Source organism: Montipora foliosa, chromosome 5 (assembly GCF_036669935.1).
Source record: "Montipora foliosa isolate CH-2021 chromosome 5, ASM3666993v2, whole genome shotgun sequence".
Taxonomy (NCBI): domain Eukaryota; kingdom Metazoa; phylum Cnidaria; class Anthozoa; order Scleractinia; family Acroporidae; genus Montipora; species Montipora foliosa.
The window spans coordinates 31,040,669-31,054,418 of record NC_090873.1 but is presented as its reverse complement, the minus strand read 5'-3'; positions in this window follow the sequence as shown (position 1 = coordinate 31,054,418).

Sequence of the window (13,750 nt, the reverse complement as noted above, 5' to 3'; positions counted from 1 at the left end):
TACAAAAATTCTCGTTTCCAGTCGCATTTCACTGTGATGCAACCGACATTTTGGTCGAAACTAACGTAAATGGAACGCTTCGGTCCGGTTGGAAATTGACTTTTGATGAAAAATGTTTCATTTTTCCTCGGTTAGTTCCACTGGTCTCGGACCTGATTGTCAGGCATTATGGAAAGCACCCCCTGTCACATTCACTTGGTTTTACAACGCTTCCCCTGCATTCCCGAACCTCCCCTTTCAAGTTTGGAAGGCAACCACTTTCCATTTTAAGCAAAAACCGTAAATGGATAATCATTTTAAGATTATTATTTGGTTAAAAGCTAAGTAACAGTAGAGATTTGTGCAAAACGTTCGTTTCAGTCTGAAAACGCAACTTTTTTGTGAAAACGGTTTTTTTCCCAGAAAATGTCGTCTCAACCGAGCTGCGCTATGATGAGCATGTTGTGCAAATCAGATTTTTTAACTTTGACGTTCCTACTCTACTTCCGACAGCACATTTGGAAACATAACCCTCCCCTTTGGGCAAAAAAGGTTAGGAATAATAATCTGTACATTTTGTGCATTCTTGTCTGCTATTCTATTTCAAACGATTGAATAGCAATATAAAGGCATTAGTTAATAAAGCCACAATCACAATCAATGTAGCGAAAAGACAATGTATAACAAAACTAATGTCGTTACATTTTTATCCCGACAGTGATTTCATCATATCCATTTCATGTTTTCTTTTCATTTTTTATTTTTAGCTCTACTTCTTTAATTTTGTATCGGCGTTGGTGGGTTCCGGTCAGCAGTCTGTCCCCACTCATTTCCGTCTCGCGAAGAATTTTCTCGTCTTTTCATCGACGTATTACAAATCTCCCCTCGATTTTAGCCGAAGACTTTATTCGGGATGGTCATAGGCATACGTTTACTTGGCATGGTGAACGTAGTACATTCATGTAGCTCGCTGGATAAACTTCATTTCGGAAGAGATTGTCTCAAGCTTTTATTCTGGTCAATAGTGTTCTGTTAAGTCAACTGGATGCGGACAAATTCATCATTACCTATGGTTTTACTTTTCTTGAGGTGATGGTGGATGGAAGAGAATGTTAATTTGACCTGACTGCAAGGGAAGTCCATCGATTTGGTCACGAAAAAGGGAGCGAAGATGCCACAGCTTAAGTGTTAAAAATTGCAAGGAATTACGCGATATGTTTAACGTTAATTTCTTTTTCATCGTAGTCGCCTATTTAAAACCTCAACAGTCATATTCAGCTTACAGACAAGATAATAATAAATACTTTGAGAGTTTGACCGCTTGCTTTAGAACATTTTGAGAGCGAAAAATTTAAATGTAAAAATGACTTAATTTTAATTTTCTTACAATTTCCATCAAATTCGTTTATCACGTGTTGTTAAAATATGACTTTCCCCAAGTTAATTTTCTAAAATTTAAGAACCATAATAACCGCATAATCTCTGTAGCAAATTCAGTTACGGAAAAAAAGAATACTTTGGGAGAAAATGCCAAAAAAGATGCGCTCGTTTTTGTCATTTTCCGAAATGACCGACACTCAACATAGTAAAGCCAACATTTTTCCTTGTTCAAAAAAGTCAAAGCAGTTTTGAAACATCCTTTAGTAATTAGAGGCATAGGTCTCCTCTCTGGTGGAATGTCATTGCAACTGACTCACATGCATGCGAGAGGTAGACACACACATGTTACCCATTTTGAGGATCAAAACATGGGCTTGTGGCTCCTAGGCAACATATCTCCACACAAAAAATGAAGGGGGAGTTTAAGATTTCCATTTCCAACTTTGCTTGACTTTCTTAGAGACCTGCTCTTACATGTTTCTACGATGGTATTTAATACTTTTTCTTAACAATACCGGGAGAATATTAGCCTGGTGAGATGTGTTAAAGAGTCCTACGATAACTAGCCTGGGAACGCAGACGTATTTCCGGCGGTCGTTTCTCTCCCCTGAAAAATAGCGTCTGCGAAACCGAGCTGCAAAACGATTTCTGTGACGTAAAATTCATAGCCAATCAGAATAAGGCTCATAAATCTCCAGAACTAACACGCACGGAACACGCGATAACAATGGGGGTGACAGGCCTTCAAAGCGAGTCTAAGTGCGAAGTTTTTGTGATGGTAATTAGTTCTACTTTACATATGAATGAAAACTAATTTTCACAACAAAAACTTAGCACGTAGACTCGCTTTGAAGAAGAGGTAGACATCAACTCGGAAATGGCCTATTGGTTGGTTTGTCACTCGCGCGAAGTGAGCATGTAGCATTCCAGCCTTTTGTACACAGCTTGATGCCGTGTTTCTTCTCGCGGCTAAAATGTTCTCTTTACAGCATTAGTGGACTGATAGCGTTTTTGATGGAATAGCGCTGTTGTTTTCCGTCAGATAGCCAAGTATGAGGGGTTGGCTTTCGGAATTTCAATGTGTATTCTGTGCTTTTTGTGCAGCTTAAAGTGTAACTATCGCACACTTAATTGTTCACACTGTGCTATAATGAGATTTGTGTTAAGTCCGCACTCGCACGTGATAGGACGGGGCCTGCCTCAGACGTCTTAACTCGAAGAGTAATGTCATCGTCAAAGTGTCTTTTAAGTTAGTCCTCAAGCTCGTCATTTTACGTACGGCTTTCTCTTATCGTAAGGGTCGATAATAGCATTTCGTGCGGCAGTTAGCCGACATAAATCGACCAAACACATTTATCTTTTTCTTTGCAACCAAGCATTTTGTCCGTCAAAGAATGCAACATTCGGATTGGTCCTTTGTTTTGCCCATTAAAAAGAGCGCATGCAAGCATGAATATGTCTGCATGCACTGTTTTTAATGAACAAAAGAAACGACCAAACCTCCTGAGTATTATCACATGATCTGTAGTGGGAAAACAAAATGTACAAGCGAAAAAGGTCTATTGCGCGGAGATCACCAGACTCTATGTTCTTTCATGCAACGTGATTGGCCAAAAATAGCAAAAGCAGTTACGTCACACAGGACTCGAGACTAACTTTTCAGCTCACTAGCTGAAAACTATCTCGAAAAAATTTCACATTTGCAAACACAACCCGCGCTTTTAGTAAATATTTCCATATTCTCGTATCGATCCTCGCAACAGCGGCGCAAATAAGCTGGAGTGTACGGTTTTCCGTATTTTTCTCACAAAGGCAAAGTTTTCGCGGCCTTGAGGCCAATTTTCACGGAACCATTGCCATATCTTCGCAACTCACAAATGCACTGGAGTATGGCAAACGTGGAATAAAGTAAATAAAGAAATAAGCTGCACATAAAACTAAAATGCTCGTTTGGAGGTCTGTGGAAAGGCTGTTCCTTCGATTTTAAATTGAGCTATTTGCGATTGAAATTTCAACGTGAAAGCGCCATTCTACGCATGAAGCACAAAAGCAGCGGAATGCAAGAAAATAATATTTTACATTGGATAAAAAGGAAATTCGGAAGGACAGAATTGGCTCATATAAGATTTCTTTTTAATAGTTTCAGCATCAATACTTGCGTCTTTTGCTTGAATGGTTTTCCGGAATCAATCACCGTGCTCGCAAGCAACTTTTCCCTCTTTTAATGTGAGATTCACCATTCCTAGTAAACAAGATAAGTCGCTGCATATTATCTCTTTCTTTTTTTTTAATTTGAAATAAATTATGGATTCATCTTCTAAACAAGTACGTGATCTGTTTCCATATCTACACCATATCCACAACGGAGTTGTTGCGAGGAAGAAGGCAGAGAGGAATTGTCAAGAGACTTCACCGATTTTGGGTCCGATAAATTTTCAAGGAGCTGCAATGGCTGCAGCAAACCCAGTATCAAATTATAGTGCATGAACTGGCTCTTCGTGATCGAGAACTTTACTACAGGTACATTTGGCGTGCGGTATTTCCTTAATATGATATTCATTAAATTCACACTGTTTTGAGGAGCATCCTCGTTGCCACAATCGTACTCGGACGCCATTTTCATTACTATTCGTCAAAACATATCACGTGCATAAACGTTATCGTCGATTGATCGAAAACAATCAGAAACAGTTTACGATTGTGTTTCCATATCGTTGTTTCCTCGCTTTTGCGTTGCTACTCGTCGCGAACAACACGTAACGATAGAGAATTTTCTATCTCTTGCGTCTTGTTTGCGATCATCGACAATTGGTCTGAGATGAACGTAAAAGGTGTTTCCATTTACGCAAACTGTTTGCGATCAAGTTATCGGAAGGTGCTTGCGATTGTTTGCGACGGAGTTACGCGCATATGGAAACTAGGGTTTAACAGCAGCCGAGAAGTTTCGCATGATTTCACACGTGATTAATCGTTCGTAACGTGGGGCAGGGAAACTAATTTTTTTTTTCATTTGCTAAGGCAGTAAATTCCATAGAATCCGCTCACAGTTTCTGTTTTTGTTAGTTTTTATTCTCTCCTTCTGCCCCATTCATACGAAATAATTTTTATTTTTGTTTTTATCCAGAACTCCATTGCTTCACAATAGTTACTAGTACCATTGGCTTCTGAAAGCTCAAAATCTACTAGCCTAAACTGAAATTTCACTAGCCTGTGGCTAGTTGGCTACTGCTAGTCTCGAGCCCTGTCACAGAAATCGTTTTGCAGCTCGGTTTCGCAGACGCTATTTTTCGTGGGAGAGAAACGACCGCCGGAAATGCGTCTGCGTTCGCTGGCTATACGAAAACCGGATATTATATGCAACGGAAACTAAAACTTGTTTACGGTCACGTACACAATTCTTTTCAATTAGACGCTCCATGAGATTACACTGGGTTGCCTGTGGTACGTGTTACTCAAAAACAAAAGGGACTGAGTTGGGTGGTATTGAACTGCAGCGTTCCAGGCAATTTTTTAAAGTCAGGGGTCATTAAGACCATTTAAGGGGCCCTTTGGCTCACACGTTCAACTTCATACGAGGAAACAGATCTTTTTCGTAGGTTAAAAGCCTGGCTACCAGCCTATTAATCATTTGTCAGAAAGAAAAAATTCCTGTCATCTTTAGAAAAATAGGCACGCATTGCGTACGTGTGGTAGTGCAGTAACACAGCGCTTTATTCGATATTATCAACTGAGCTGCGTTTTTTCTTCCAGGAGATTTAAGTTGCCTTTGTGTAATATGTAGCTCTAATAGTACACGACTTTGTTTTGGTGTTGTATATCATTGTAGTGCCATGGTAGAAGTCTTAGGTAAAAAGCCCCCTGAAAAGACATGTGGTTTCTAGCAAAGTACTAAACTAAAAAAAAAAAAATTGAAGAAAATAAAAGGAATCGAGAAAAATTGGCTTCTAGGGTGACATGTTGATCATTTTCAAGTTCCCTCACGACTTCTTTTCACCACAAGTTTAAGCGAGCACTCTGAGCGTGTGACAGCGTTGTAATACAAAATTTCACCGAATTTATCCCGGTCCCGCGGGGTTAGTATTTGGATGGGTTACCTAACTAAAGATATACCACTTTGTATCAGAAGCATAGAACCGAAAATTCTATTTCAACGCTCAAAATGCGAACTAAGCAAGGTACAGATTTTGTTAGCTTGCTTTATGCAAAACAAATATTGATGCAAAAGTAAATAAATATTGATACACAGTTTTTAGGAATAGCAGAAGGAAGTTTTCAGAACGGTCGCCGATTGAGAATAAAATATTTTGCGATCAGCGAAAAACAGTTTGCGAGATTTTTGCTACGTTCAATTTTTTTATTGTACTTTTGGCTGCACAAGTAAATCGGGACATCGATTTCAGCGTGCGGCGTGTTTACTCGCGAAACAGTGAATCATTTGTGTCAAATGATGGCAAGTTACCGGCTTTTTGTTTTTGTTAGTTTTCTTTTTCTTTCAAGTGTTATAAAGTTTAACAAGAAGTGTGCGAATTCAACACAAAGATCACAATCGCCTAACTCTTGAGATTGACCATTGTTTCTGCAAAATCAAAACTTTACTCTCCAAGACCAGGTTATTTGTCACCAGGTAATTCCATAGTTTTGGAAATAGCAGCTACTTTATTACTCATCAGCGTCACACTTTTTTGCTGATTTTGGGGCTCAACTGGTTGAAGCTCTTGAAAGCACGCTTCCAACAGACCTGTTTATTTTCGTGACTTGTGCACGCGCTGCTTACAGTGCACTACCACAAAAATCCTCCCTTATCACATTTCAACCCACGTATGCAAATTAAAATTTACAAAGGATAGAAATCTCACAAAAACCTCTTCAAGCGAAAAATTTATTGAAACAAACAACATCTATTAGAGGCAAAAAACCCTTCCTATTTCAATCATTTGCGTTCGTTCAAACAAGACACAGAATCCGTGTCACAGAGCATGTGCAATTAAAGAAATTTCTGACAGTTCACATCAAATCCTTTGCGAAAAAACTTTGGCAGTAAATAATGACGCACAAAAGAGACAACAAGCTTTCCATCAAGTAATTCTTCACTGTCACATTTCCAATTTTTTTTACCTTTGCAGAGTTGAGTAAAAAATAAATGTAAATTGCCAAGCAACTTAGATGCGACTTCAGTGAACACTGTGATGCATTCAAGGCGTTCGATTCCTTTAATTTTTTGTTAAATCCATATAAAAAAAAATTGCTTTTCATTGTTGTATATAATACCAAGTTAGTAAAATATTAGAAACAAAGCTCACTTGATATCCAACGGCGAAAAATGAAACTGTTGTCGAAGACCACTACTCGTCGCTTAAAAGATTCCAGATATTTATTTTTCACCGCCTGTCTTGTTCATCCACTTGACGTTCCATTCTTGAGCTCCATTAGGATATATTTTGTTTAAAGATCCACTAAAACGCCATTCACGTTACAATGACTTTCGACGCCACTGAAAGTTAACAAGAATTAGTGAAATTTCCAATTGTTACCGGAAGACTGTGCAGAGTTGAGTACAAATAAATACAAATAGCCAGACAACAGAGATCACAGGTCCACTTAAGGTGTTCGATTCCTTATCTGTCTTTGTTGAACCCATAAGTTACCAGAGAATTTTCCATTTGGTTTCAGTGTTGTACATAACACCACACTCGGCTCGACGGGCGAAAGATTGTTGTCGAAGTTCAATTACCTAATTGACGTTCCATTCTTGAGCTCCATTTTGTATAAAGATGCACTAAAACGCCATTAGCGTTTCAGTGACTTTCGACGCCATTGCAGGTTAATAAAATCTTCTCCTGTGTGCACCAGAGAAATCTACGCATTGCCCCAACCCCCTCAAACCTAACAAAATACGCACAGAAGACTCTATGCGCAAAGACACCGCTTAGAAGGGGAGTGACAGGCAAGACTTTTACCGACACGGAAAAAAAAATTACAAAACGGAGAACTATTACCCTTTTTTGCGACTGGAATTGCCATACTGGCAACCCAGTTGACGTTCAAATGAGGCCTGAATGAATGTCAACATTATTAGAAATTCAAGTCTTTCGTGATTTCGGTGTCTATGTTGGCTAATAGTATTTTAACTTTCTTTGAAAGCAAACATTGGTCCGGTTAGTTATTGATTACCTACTCCACACAATGCCGTGAGCTACAATGAGCGACAAAAGTATTGAGACACTTGGCAGCTAAATTCGATTTTTGCCAAAGAACGATACAATTTCTGTTTTTTCGTCAAAATATGACAAGTGAATAGAGAAACACTTGTAGCCATGATGGCATAGTGAGAATAGCGATGAATGAAAGTGAGGTAGACACTCTTTGAACGTTTTAAAAGTGAAAAAGTGCAATAAGCACCACCTTGAGGGCTAAATATGGATCCATTTATTAACGGGATACACCAGGTTTCGTCTTAGTATCGGAATTGCAGTGAGAAATAAAAACACTTGTCAGTTTTTCTTTAGTCAGGAATCACTCTTAACCACGCATTTAGTCGCTTTTGTAAAAATAAACTTGCTAGAGCTTGGATATATAAAGGAAATCACCACAATTTGCTTAAATAGCCTCCAGACAATGAGCGACAAAAGTAGTTGAGACACTCTTAGGAAAAGACGCTTTTCGATATTTAGGCATTTGTTCTATTTTATTTGCATCTAGCGTTAATTCTCTGATACTCCCGGTCCCCCAATTCAATGTTGTGTAGGCGCTGTGGTTTGTGCAGTCGAAGAAATAGAAAAATCAACCGGCATTGTTTTGGGGGAAAGGGAGAGGAATGTATCCAAGACGCAGAAAATCTCTCTATGTCTGACCTCAATACAATACTTTACCATTACAAATGGCTTCATAATGACGTCACAGCAATATGTCCATATCATTTTGATAACCGCATTGTGCTGAGCACATCAAATTCTATATCAACCAATGGTTTTAGTACTTTTTACACTTTTACTTGGCGAATTTCCAACAGTTTCCTATTGGTAAACCATTTATATCGAAAAGTTAATTAATTTATTCTATGTTTAACGCTTTACCAATGAGAAGTCATGACATGAAGTTCAAAAGCGCGATGAAACAAGTGATCTTATGTAATTTTGTCCGCTGAACAGAATGCTGTTAACGGAATGCTTCTAACACGCAAGTGTGACGTAAAAATGATGTCATTACACACGGTCAACTGTCGCTAAACCAATAAAAACGTGCCTTCTGAGCCCAAAAGTTACTTTTATAACATAGTGTCTCATTTTAGTTCCAATTGTACAAAGTTTTTGCTTCCTTTTTCAGTTCAGCCTGTAATAACGATTATTTAATGCAGGTAAATGTAGTTTTTTCACCTGTAACCACGAAGTAACCACGGTTAACCAAATGATGGTAAAAAGGATACTATTAATATTGATTTAGTCAGTTCATGGTTACCCGTGGTTGACCGTGGTTACCCGTTTATTTTCCTGTACGGCGGTCGTTTGAATTATTCCAAGATAGCCTGCTTTGGGAGTACCACCAGTAGTTTGTATTTCAACAATTACTTTATTATTTCATTCCTTTTTCGGAGAGAAATAAGGTGGAGATGACCAACACCCTAAATTGGCGATGTCACGCACGAATGTCACGCAAGATTTCACTTCCAAAAAAGGGTGATAATTTCCTTAAATTTTTGTACTGATGAGTAAGCTTGCCATAATTTTCCCATGAGAAGAACCCAAATCCTTGAATAAAGCGATGACAGGAATTTCAATTAAGTACTACACCGGTTAATTTAGAAGAAACAAGTTTACTGTTTCAGACAATGAGCGACAGCAGTGTTGAGACACTTGAAAGTAAAATTCGATTTTCTGCGTGTTGGATACATTTCCTCCCCCTTTCCCCCAAAACAATGTTGATTTTTTTTTATTTCTTCGATTGCACAGACCACAGAACCTACACAACATTGAATTGGGGGGCCGGGGGTATCAGAAAATTAACGCTAGATGCAAATAAAATAGAACAAATGCCTAAATGTCGAAAAGCGTCTTTTCCTAAGAGTGTCTCAACTACTTTTGTCGCTTATTGTAGATAGAAAAACGTCTGATAATGATGATCTTTGTTTGGAATAAGTAGAAGAAGATATGAGGTTTCTGGAGCGTAAAGTGCAAAGGAATCTAATACAGCTACAGAACGCTTCACTCACCAGACTGACAGGCCATTGAAAAGCATGAATAAGTGTTTTCATTGTCACGGTTAGACGTTGTTGTAGTCTCTTCTTGTTTACTGCAACGGTTAGTTAAACCAGGTCAAGTCGACTGACAGAAACCACTCGTGTACTTGCAACTTCTTGGTCACTTTTCATTGAATTCCATTTACCTTCACAAACGCACCACTCTCGTAGTTGACTTTTAAAATCGTCACGACGTCTTAGCGAAGTTCAGCAGATATGCAGTCACGATTTCAAATTTTATGGGAAATGGCGTTTCTTTTTCAGAGTAAAAGCAAGTGCGGTAGATGTACGTTAAAGGAATTTGAAATATGTTTGCGTTTAATTGTGCATGTGTGAAAGAGTCAGGACACGGCAGAATAAATTAGTTTTTTGTTCTTTGTCATCTATTCTGAAGCTTGTTTCACGCCTACAAATGATACATTACCATAATATTATGCCGAGAAACAAACCGCTTAACAGAATGCGTTTACCCAAAGCGTTCACTCGTGCGTTTCTCAAAAATCTCGAAATCCATTTCTGAAACTGCGACTCAAACTGGCCTCAAACATGTTTCGAAGTGGCGAATAACGAAGTGATAGTACAGTCTTATGCTTTGAAAGGTCATCCTTACGAAGATACAATGCCAGGAATAAGGTATGTTTGTTCTCAAGAAACGCACTTACGAATCGAATGAAATAGTGCTTTTTTGAAAATGTTTGTGAAACTCTAGAGGCTAGGCGTTTTCCCAAAATATCGGATTCATCGGAGATTTCAGTTTACTTCGGGGAGACCCTTTAGCGCATGCCGTTGTAATTTGGGCAAAAATTACCCGGGTGGACAAGACCAGTTCACAGACCGAAGTGAAAAAGGACCGTCCGTTCCTTGAACACCTAAAAGTTTCGAGACCCTATGCCTCGCGGCTAATTCTTAGTAGGTAGTTACAATCTTCTTTTTTTTTTTTCATGTTGCCACAGTAACGTGTAGTGTACTTTGGTAGTGTTTTCCAGTTGTTAAGGAACCTTTGTTCAGTATGCGCTTTTCCAAGAAAATGAAACCTTACGCCGAGTCATTTAATGTAAAGACCCAGTTTTGCCCAACATGCAACGCGCGCTCAGGAAAATTGGCGGCCATTTTCTTGATCATTGAACACTTTTCATCTAACTAATGTATTCCTGTTTTTCACGTTGCCATGTTGCCACCAATAGCGTAGCTCGTACTCTACTATAAAAACTACACACAACCCATAATTCCTCGATTCGCTCTGACGAAGGGCTAACGCTCGAAACGTCAATCTCTTTACGGTGGGCAATTTACATTATTAACTCTAGTATCAACAGAAGATGAGTGTTCATACTAGAAAGATCTCAAGACTTCTAACTACTGACACTAACATCGATGAGCACATTAAGAACATATTTTCCTACAGGCTGCGTTTCTTACAAAAGCTGGTCTTCAGTAGGGGGCTCAACTTCGCTCTACCACAGCGAACATTATCGAGAGAAATCAATGCAACCTTTGAGACGGCTTATTGGAAACTAGAACCGAAACTTAATGACAGCGGTAAAAGAGAATTAGCAGCCGCACCCAATGCGAGGACGTATACAAAACATGGACTACCCCTGTGGACCACCTCTTATTTTGTAAAGTTACTAGCAGAAAAATATTTAGACGAAAGGGAGAGCGATTGTCGCACTTATCTGGACAATTTAAGCACAAGCCCATGACTAGGAGCGAACAATATTAAGCCAATCTCCAGGCAGTTTTGTGGACCAATCTATTTTTAGACTACCTTTGCCGCAAGAAACAAAGACAGTTCTCGTTCGGTGACGCTATGACGTCAATAAATCGTGATCTGTGAAACCGTCGCTCCTAGGTATGGGCTACTGTTTTAAACATTTGTGTCTGATAGACACCTATACCTGCTAATATGTAGTTGACCACTCCCCTAGTGGCTTTTCAGGGTGAATGAACAACACTTTGTGGGGAACTTTGCCAGACTGCTTTTGCACATATACCTACATGCTACATGGTACATTCTTGGGGGTACGTACACGCAATCCTCGTCTACGCACGAAGATGTTCTCGCACAACCTTACGCGTTTAATTAAGAAAAAAACAAATGACAAAATCTTTCTTCGGCCGTTACAGGAACCTTCGGTTTATTGTCCTAATTTGAGAAGACTAGAGCGTCTAACCATTCGGAGATGTCATTACAAAGGCAGCATTTTCTCCTCAGTTATTTAAAGACCCTGTGTGTTGGTCCGGTTTTGATCCCACGACCTCCCGCACAGCTCAACAACTGAGCCAACCGCTCGGCTGAGTCCACACCTACCAGCATGGCATAACACATGCCAGACACAAAAGGCTTGCTAAGGCCCCAAAGAGGACGACGTATGCAAAACATGACCTGCTCCCAACTGGGTGGCTTCATAGTTCAGTTGGTTGAGCATTGCACCGGCCTCGCAGAGATCATTATTGCTTAAATCATCCAGATAAGTGACAGGATGACTTCTCTTTCTCGTATAAGGATTTTTCTGCTTGAAACTGTACAAAATGAGGGGTGGTCCACAGGGAAGGGAAGGGAAGGAACTTTATTTAAGGGTCTAATCTTCTAGCGCTGTAGAGCACTAATCGGTGACACTGTAAATTGAAATTAACAAGTTAACGCAAATCAAATCAAATTTTGGTTTTTGAGGAGAGGGGAAAACCGGAGTACCCAGAGAAAAAGTCCATGGGCGCCGGGTCTATGAAGGGGTCCATGGACCTGACATCCATGTTTTGTATACGTGCCCCCTGCGATCTATTGCGCTTAATTACAGTGGGGCGTACAGGTCCAGCACCACCGAAAGCAATGCTGAGAGCGATAAGTCAGCCTAAAGAGAGGTGATGATGTTGTTATCAAAAAGCTTGATAAGGGCGCAGACGTGGTAGTAATGGATAAAACTGACTATGTACATTTTTTTAATACTGAAAATTTGTCGGAGCGTTGGTATCACTACTTTTAGTATATTAGAGGATTGCTGGGAGGCATGCTGCCAGTTAATTGAAGCAGCATCATTGTGCATCCACCTTCCTACGCTTCCAACGTAGCCCTGAGTTATTTTCTTTGGTAAAGAATCTATCGGAGAACAATTCTATTTAATTTTTTTGGATATTTTTTGGAGAGATTTGCCCGTAGTCAGGCAAATCAGAATTGGCAGTGAAAAAACAACATCGAGCGATGGCTAATCCTGGTGGAGGTAGACCGCGTTTATCCGGTTCTGTGCGATAAATTCGACTTTTGTTGAAATTGATGGTGCAAAGACATCAAACAAGTTAACACGGTTAAATTTCTTGGTGTTACCTTTGACTCCAACTTAACTTGGACGAACCACGTGACGAGCTTTGTCTAAAACTGTCAAAGGCTATAGGATTGTTTTCAAAATTGAGGTACCGTGTAAACAGTGATATACTTCCTATGCTTTATTATTCAATATCCTACCCCTTTCTCACGTATGGTATTCAGGTGTGGGGTCTAACTTACACCACCTACTTAAATCCTTTAATTTGACCACCTTACAAAACCTAAAATGAAATGTCGCTCCAAGCCGCTTTTGGGTTAATTTGCTCGTTGGATGCCCTTGTCTTATAGCTTTAGTTCAACAAGAAGTAGCGTTTCTGAGCTAAGCCGCGCTGATCTACAGTATTTCGGTATAGACTGAACCACTTTGAAAACGGATAGTTTTCAGTTCACGGTTTTGCTGGGTACCACTATGTCAACACTCTAAAAAATTCAACTTTCCGGGAGCTTGTCTCGTTACTCTAGTGGATCTCGGAAACTGTAATGAAAAACCATCCATCCAAGTTCGACTCTCTAACCTCGTCTATTCTGAATCTTCTCTCTATGTTTAAAATGTTAGTTTCTTTCAAGTTTGAGGTAGATTGTACGTCGTGTAAGTTGAAAGTCTGGCCGCAAGCCAGACTGTACATTTTGCTGATCGGTCTTTTCAGTCTAAATATTATTATTATTATTATTATTATTATTATTATTATTATTATTATTATTATTATTATTATTATTATTATTATTATTATTATTATTATTATTATTATTATTATTATTATAAAATTTAACATCGTGTTCTGGCTGTTGTCATTGCCGTCTTTTCTTCTGTTAGGCGAGTCTTAACAAATGACCAA